Consider the following 7655-nt stretch of genomic DNA (forward strand, 5'->3'; position numbering starts at 1 on the left):
TCTAAGAGAACTCTATACAGAACACTGCTACTAACGGCAGTTCCGTTAGTCCGTAGCACGCTGTGGTCAAATACTAGCTAGTTTGTTTCGTGAGCTTTAATCTCACGTTTGGTATTCGTGGGCTTTGTACCCGCATTTGATTTCTTGGCATAAGCCACGTTTGGTTATTTACCCTCGTGGGTTGTGTGTCCACGTTTGTTCCATAGCTATGGCTGCGTTTGGTTACTTACCCTCGTGGACTGGTATGTCCACGTTTGTTTTCATGGCATAAGCCGCGTTTGGTTATTTACCCTCGTGGACTAAGTGTCCACGTTTGTAATCTGTTCTGTTGATTTCTAAAAAATTTTAAATGTTGAGTATTATGTGTTTTCAAAATTTACTCAATTTTGACTAGTAATTTGTATCACTTGAGTTATATGAGAGTAGATCGTTTTCTTTAAGCATGATAACATAAATTATTTTCAATTTACTCTTATTTTATACATATGGTTATGACTTACATGTTTGTAAATTTTGATAGAATTGTTTTTAACTAGCTGGCACTATATTAGAAATTATTGATTAAAATTTTAAGAAATTTTTTTTGAATGCTATTCACTGAAAAAATTATTTTGGCCTCAGATTTGTTAGCTGACGCTGATCCCACCAACGACCTCAAAAAGGGCAACTAGCTACATTGGGTGGACTTTTTGATTGGTATTGTTGCTTTAATGTAAATATATAATCTGTATGTCTTTTTGATTTGAAAGCAGTAGCGGATGCTCCACATAGGTTGTTGATGAATTTTATTTTTGGTTTATATATTGATAGCTGGCTGGAAGGAGCTACGCTCCTGAATTATACTGTTATTGTAAAAAATTTTATTGTAGAATTTTCAGGAGATCCTAATTACAGGGGAAGTTCTGCCGAAATTTTTACAAAAATGTTGACACTTTCTTATGATAATAAATTTAAAAAAGTTATTTAAATTCTCATATGATTTGATTGAATTTTGCATTTCTAAAAAAATGAAATAAATATTCATTTGAAGGCTTACGGGAATGTAAAAGTGATTCACACCCGTGCCGGTCACCCTCTATTTGGGGCGTGGCATACTAAACTACCCATATGAGATTAGACTACTAGAGTATAGATTATAGTGTACAATAGATGCATCAAAGAGAGAAAGAGAGGGAGAGGGAGAATGAACTAAAGAACTGTTCGCTCTAGAGTGAGTTCTACCTCTAACCATTTGTGTCTATTTATAATGGAGGGAGGCCACCTCCAAAAAGGAAAATCTAGTCAGTAATAATTTGCCCCATCACCCCACTTATTTCAAGTTAGGTAGCATTCCAATCTTTTGTAGCTACTTGTGAGAGTATTTGAGATCAATTATGCTCTCCAAATTAAGATGGGTTAAATAAGTGAGATGAGAAAACCACTCATCTCTAGAACTATTCTCTTGGCCAATTTTGAGAGCTTCATTACCATCAAGGAAAAGCCTCTACAAGTTTGAAATATTCCCAAGTTGATAAGGTATTAGTCCTTTAAGATTATTTTTGATTGAAAGATCAAGGGTGTTGCAATAATGAGAGATTTCAAGTTGATAAAGTTTGCACCTTCAAGATTATTATAAAAGAGATAAAGATGTTGCAAGTATGAGAGATTTCCAAGTTGATAAGGTCTTTCTCCTTTAAGATTATTCTCAACGAGATCAAAACGTTGTAATTGTGAGAGATTTCCAAGTTGATATGAAATTGTTCCTTCAAAACCTAGATTCACTGAGAGATCAAGACGCTTTAATTGTGAGAGATTTTTGAGTTGATAAATGACTAGGTCTTTTAAATTGTTGCAGCCTAGATCAAGATATTACAGACATGCAAGATGCCTAAGTTGACTTGGAATTCTCTTTCTTAACTAACAAGCTTGAATATCAATGTAATAACCCTAAAAAATAAAGAAATAAATAATAATATTAAAATTTATAATAACATATTTTGATTGTATTTCATAAATTTTGGAGTAGTTGTAACAAAGTAAAAGTGTAGTTTAGTGGCAATTTTTTCTGAATTTCTACTTATTGCTTCAGAGTTCAAATCTAGATAAAAATTGCTAAATGCCCCTAAAAAATAGAGAACAATCAGGGATTTAAAAATGCGCACACGATTTTCATCCTCTTTTCCATCTTCATTTTTGATTTTTCCAGAACAGAGAGAGAGAGAGAGAGAGAGAGCTCCTATCAATCCTCTATTCTTCGATCGCCCTTCTTCATCCTCAGCTGTCATCAGCGTGTAGTCAGGTGACCATTCGTTCGCTGCTACAGGGGGTTCAATCAAGGTTTCAGTTGTTTCTTCTCTTCTGTTCTGTTTATGCGTCGGTCCTCCCTTGGTTCTATTTCTTGGTGCCAGAAATCTCTCCCTGATTCATGTTGGACGAGCACAGTAACTCGTTGGAGATGAGAGAATTCCAAATCCTCTGCTCTACGATCTCCGGCCTCCATTTTTTCTTCCTTCACCTTCGCTTCTTTTCTGTTCATGTCGTCGACCATGTGAGAGCTAGAGACATCTTCTTGCTCCGCCTCCTTATGTCGCGTCAGTGCTAAACCTTTTTCACCTATTTTCGCCTTTTGCTTGCGTATGATTGGAGGGGGTATCTGCGTTCTACCTCCCTGTTCACACGCCCAGAATCTTCTTCTATTTGCTGTTGCCATTGTTAAGGTAAAGATCCTAGAGTTTCTTATTCCTTGGTGCTATTTGCGTACTAGATGGCTAGAAATTATGATGCCTTCTTTCTTGCTCTGTTGCTGTGGACGATTTCTGTAAAGTAGGGGGATTTGAGTAATATGAATTTAAAACTTATGTGAGCATTTCTATTAAATAATCTTGATAACTGTTTGAGGATCAATACCTACAAAATGTTCAAGAAGAAATCTTATTATATAGTGATGTGATATATATATATATATATATTTGATGATTATGTGTTGATTAGATAAACCATCATTAGAAGACAATTATCTTTCATGAAATTTAGTAAGTTGATTCAATTATTTATTATCTATTTAATAAAATTTTGGATGGTGGAATCAAGGAGGAAAAAGTTTGGTTCGAGTTTAAGAATTAGTGCATGACAGATGATTGAAAAAATGTCTATTGGATGAGTTTTATCTAATTATGTAATTTATGAAAGAATGCATTTGATATAGATGCTATATAAGTTAACTTAGCTTTGTGAAAAATTTTGATTATGTAGCTATTAGGTGGCTAATTGAATTTTGAAAATTGCACTATCAATGATTTATAAATTATGGTCTTGATTTATAACTCGTTTTGTGGTGCACTTAAGGTGTTTGATAAAGTGAGTTATGAACATAATTTTTTAATTTAATAGAGTAATAAAGTTCAGGTGTGCATGCATGCTCATACTTTGATCAAAATTTAGCTACTTGTTCTTGAGTCGAGTTGGAAAGACAAGTGTAACATAGAGAAAGCTTTGGATAAATAAATAATATGTAGTATTGTGAGGATTGAAAAGACTTAAGATATGTATCGGATCAATTTAAGAACTTAGTGTATATTGTTCCTGTTATGGAAAAGGAGTTTTATTAGACTTGGATAAAGGTCACTAAAATTTTCGTATTATTGAATAGGGGATTTGAAGAAAAAAAACTCTTGATTAGAGTAGTAAGGAAGGTTGTTTTTTAAAGGGTTAAAGGGTGAATTTTTGTGCTTAAAAATACTGTAGGTAAGTGGATAGCGTCGCAACTGATATTTTATTAAAATCTCCTTTATTCAAATATCACATTTTTATGAAAATTCTTTTTTACAACAAGAATGTGATTATTAGATATTTTGTTGATTAAATTAATTTAATTTGTGAAGTTATTTTACCAGAATTGATTATTTAGTTAATTAGTAAATACAAGTTTGAATTCTAATTATGGGATTTCATTCTAGAAATTATTGAATTGCTACAGAAAAATGATTCATGCAAATTTGACTTGAAAATGAAAATTCTATTTTAAAAGTGATGATTTTTTCGCATGTTTGAAAATAAATTTAAGGGGACTTTATACAGAACTTTGGTTGCTAACGGCAGTTTCGTTAGCCCTTAGCGTGCCATAGTAAATGACTAGCTAATTTGATTTTCGTGAGCTCTGTTCTTACATTTGTTATTCGTGGGTCTCATACTTGCATTTATTTTCGTGGCTTCAAGCCACATTTGGTTAGCATTACCCTCATAGACTGTGTGTCCACGTTTTTTTTATAGCTCAAGTTGCATTTGGTTATTTATCCTCATAGACTGTGTGTCACATTTGTCTTTGTGACATAAGCTGCATTTGGTTTATTTTACCCTCGTGGACTGTGTGTTCACGTTTGTGAATTATTCTGATAAATCTCCTAAAAATATATGAATTTAATTAATCGGTGATTTCATATGTAATGGTTTTTAATTTAGTAAATATTTTATTTTTATTTGTCTATCTAATCATTTTAACTTGTCAAGATTAAATGTTAAAAGTTGTTTTGTCATTATAGATTTAAATGTTCTTGTTATTGAAGTTATATTGAACTTTTGTTTTGAGTTTATAAATTGTTTACATTGAGTTACTTTCTCATTTAAATTATGTAACTATTGTATTTTTCATTTTAATTCTGCAAAATGTTATGGTCGGAACATTATTCACTGAAAAATAATTTGTTTGATCTCAAATAGCATAACTATTGCAGTATCTCCTGCTGACCTTTGATGGGTTCATTGTTGAATTGAGTAGAAGGTCAATTATGAGAATATCATCTTTTATGTAAATTCTAGAATCTATATTGTGTGCTTTGAAAATACGATTTAGAGTGCTCTACATTAATTATGGCTAGGGTCCTAGTTCCATTTGTTTATGTTGTCTATCTATTACTGAGGAGTGTAAAGCTTCATATTATTGGATATATATGTTGTAAATTTTTTTTGTAGAAATTTTGGAAAATCCTACTTTTAGGAAAGATGTAGCCAAAATTCCTACAAAAAAAGTAAAAACTAAAATAAATTTTGAAATATTAATTTTTGTCAAAACTAAATTAGATACACATAATTATACTGATAGTGTGTTAGATGTATTAATTTATAACTTTTCTTAATTGAGGTTTTAGGAATGTATGTTTATGCATATCCTTTGCCAGTCATGTTAAATTTTTGGACGTGACAACCAAGGTACTTTAAGTTGGTTAGAAAGCCCAAAGAACTCAAGGATATAGCCATTTTCATAAGAAATTAAACTATGGTTGAAATGCATCAATTATTGCAACTCCGTCAATAATGCACTGATCTTACCTTGCATTGTTCGAATCACTATGAAAGTCAAGCTTTAGTACTCGACCCATTTGGTTGCTATAATGAACTCCCTCCCATTGATAACAATATGTCTTGTTCAATTCGTGACCTCATGAAGACCATGTGTAAAGGCCATTGTTATCTCCAAAGCATCCTAAACTGAAGCAAGGATTTTCTGTCCATCTTTATGCATCCAACCTCAGTAGCTATATCTCCATCTCTTGTTCTATTCGACCATGTGCGGAAAGTCATGAGGACAACTGCCCTTCGTCAATTGACTACATGCAGACATAAATGAACTTGTCCTGATCGTGTGCGGATGTAGACACAAAAGTGGAAATTAATATTTAATATAGTTTAAATCGGACATAAGCATATCAAATAAGATAAGATGCAATTTGGATAGATTCTAGGTTCAATGAGGATGAATTTGTTAGAAATAATCATTCTAAAATCCTTTCATCTTATCTATCTTATATTTGAAGGCTAGGAAGCATATTACAAAGCCTGAAGAAGTTCTTCCAAATTAGGAGTTTTCTCTCCTTTTCATCTTCTTTGGATTCTCTTTAGGTCTTTTATTTGAGATTACAATTTTAACTCTATGAGTTCTTGCTAACCTCTCAATTAGAATTGGAAGTAGCCTGACTATGATGGATTTTATTCATTATTTGGTTTTGTTTATTTTCCCGCTAAACATGATTTTATCTATGAGAATTTTTTTTCATTTATTTTTTTTATCTCATTTTATTACTATTTATATATGTGGCCAGTATATAATTTGTTTATAAGCTATTTGAAGAATTGAGAGGTGAAGAATTAGTATAGACCTAAATAGTATTAGATATGACAACACACCCAAGAAAAGGGTGAATTGGGTGTGTTAATTTAATTTTTGGTGTTTTAAAAATTTTTCCCAATAAAAAAGAGTATAAGAGTATGTTTAAGGTTAATATGTGTATGATTGATTAAAAACAATTTCTAAGTGCAAATTGAATAAGAACATGTAAATATATCAAATTCTATTTTCTACATTAAAATAGAGAATAAACAAAGGTTGCTAGAAATGTAAAGAGATAAGAGAAGAGAGAGTGCAAACATTAATTTATTCTGGTTTAGTTCCACCACTTGAGCTTACATCCAGTCCCCAAGCAATTGTTTGATTTCTCTACTATAATCCACAAGTTTGAATCAAGCACTTTGAGTTGTTACAATTACTCATTACACTAATGAGATTTTTCTCCTAAGAGAATAACCTCTCTTAATTATAAGAGAAAACTTTTCCTCACTTTCACAAGAATTTTGAATATATAAATCCTTAATAAGAGCTCTGTCTAAGAGTAAAATGAGTACAATTAAGCACTTATACCTAAATGATGAATATATACACACACACAACATATATAGATGATATTGGCTAAGAATAATGATTTTCATAGAATAAGCGAGTAGAAAGAATGCAAATCTCATAACTCAATGATCTCTGAGCTTGATTTCATGTTAGAATGAGTTTGGAACGTTATAGCCATAGAGTGAAATTGTTATTAGAGACATAATATGACTATTTATAGTCATTGTAACAATGATTATAGAAGTTCGAGCCATATCAAGTTTGAAAGGTACTGTTTCACGTGTGATGTGAAGGGATGCTTCACATGTGGATAGGTATGTTTCACATGTGGATTAGATAACAAAAGCATTTGGCTTCTCAAGATGACAATTCATGTATGGATTGGAACGTTTCACGCGTGATGAATGGAAGGCTTTATTGTATAAAAATTAGGAAAGCTATAACTCAATCAATATAACTCTAAATCTAGCAAATTATATATGGTTTAAAAAAATCTTGAAGTCTAGTTTTTATAATAAATTAAGTTTCACAATTAAATCCAACTTACCTTAGTAGATATAATCAAAAAAATGACTAAAGGTCAAAACTAAATACTATGCAAAATTAATATCTCAATACTTAACTTTTTAAATTTATATCTTTCTTAATAGAACTCCATTTTAAATAACCTAACTATCATTGAAATCTTATGGAGTCTACTTTTAAAAGATATATGTTTTACATTAAATGATCTATATAGTGAGAATATGAGTAAAAAACATGACCAAAGGTCAAATTGATTTTCTACACAATTCATATTTCAAAGCTTAGATTTCAAGTATTCATGACTTTTTTAATTTAAACTTCATTTTAAGTAAATAGAATAATTTTTAAAACTTTGTGGAGTTAGTAATCAAACATTTCAAAGCTTGTGAGATATGCACTATAAAAGGTGAAAAATATGATTACAGAAAATTATAACTCACTCTTTTTTCTTAAGAACTAAAATGCATGTTTTGATTTA

Source organism: Prosopis cineraria, unplaced genomic scaffold (genome assembly GCF_029017545.1).
Source record: "Prosopis cineraria cultivar Desert tree isolate PC_DT_omini unplaced genomic scaffold, ASM2901754v1 PC12, whole genome shotgun sequence".
Taxonomy (NCBI): Eukaryota; Viridiplantae; Streptophyta; class Magnoliopsida; order Fabales; family Fabaceae; genus Prosopis; species Prosopis cineraria.